At 52.5% G+C, this 413-nt stretch overlaps 2 non-coding genes across 2 annotated transcripts; both read right to left on the reverse strand.

Moving 5' to 3' along the window:
* Positions 1 to 40: 40 nt before the first annotated feature.
* On the reverse strand, positions 41 to 114 carry trnat-agu (transfer RNA threonine (anticodon AGU)). The gene has a single exon. It is a non-coding gene; the product is annotated as a tRNA-Thr (tRNA).
* A 166-nt stretch (positions 115 to 280) lies between these two features.
* trnat-agu (transfer RNA threonine (anticodon AGU)) lies at positions 281 to 354 on the reverse strand. Its single transcript has one exon. It is a non-coding gene; the product is annotated as a tRNA-Thr (tRNA).
* Between the last annotated feature and the right edge of the window lie 59 nt (positions 355 to 413).

The following is a 413-nucleotide window of genomic DNA, read 5'->3' on the forward strand; positions in this document are numbered from 1 at the left end:
TATCGAAGAAATGGCCCAGAGAGAAAATCTACCAGTGGAATGGCAACGCTGGGATTCGAACCCAGGATATCCTGTTTACTAGACAGGCGCTTTGACCAGCTAAGCCACAGCGCCCAGCTGCCCAGATGCATTAGCCCAGGACATTATTCTTCGGCAGATGCTGAGGGTCGGTTTGCAAATGAAAGAGCCTACAGGCCTTTCGCTCGTCTGCAACCCCTTTGAATTCCTTTCTCGGAAAGAAAAGCTGGGCTCCCCTAGGAGGAGCCCGTGCTCTCCCAAAAGGCACCGCTGGGATTTGAACCCAGGATCTCCTGTTTACTAGACAGGCGCTTTAACGAACTAAGCCACGCTGCCAGCTACAAGTACTTTTTCTGGCCCACTGGCCTGGCCCTGGCCAGCTTAAAACAGCTTAT

The sequence above is a fragment of the Sinocyclocheilus grahami genome, unplaced genomic scaffold (assembly GCF_001515645.1).
Source record: "Sinocyclocheilus grahami isolate Dianchi unplaced genomic scaffold, SAMN03320097.WGS_v1.1 scaffold158.1, whole genome shotgun sequence".
Taxonomy (NCBI): domain Eukaryota; kingdom Metazoa; phylum Chordata; class Actinopteri; order Cypriniformes; family Cyprinidae; genus Sinocyclocheilus; species Sinocyclocheilus grahami.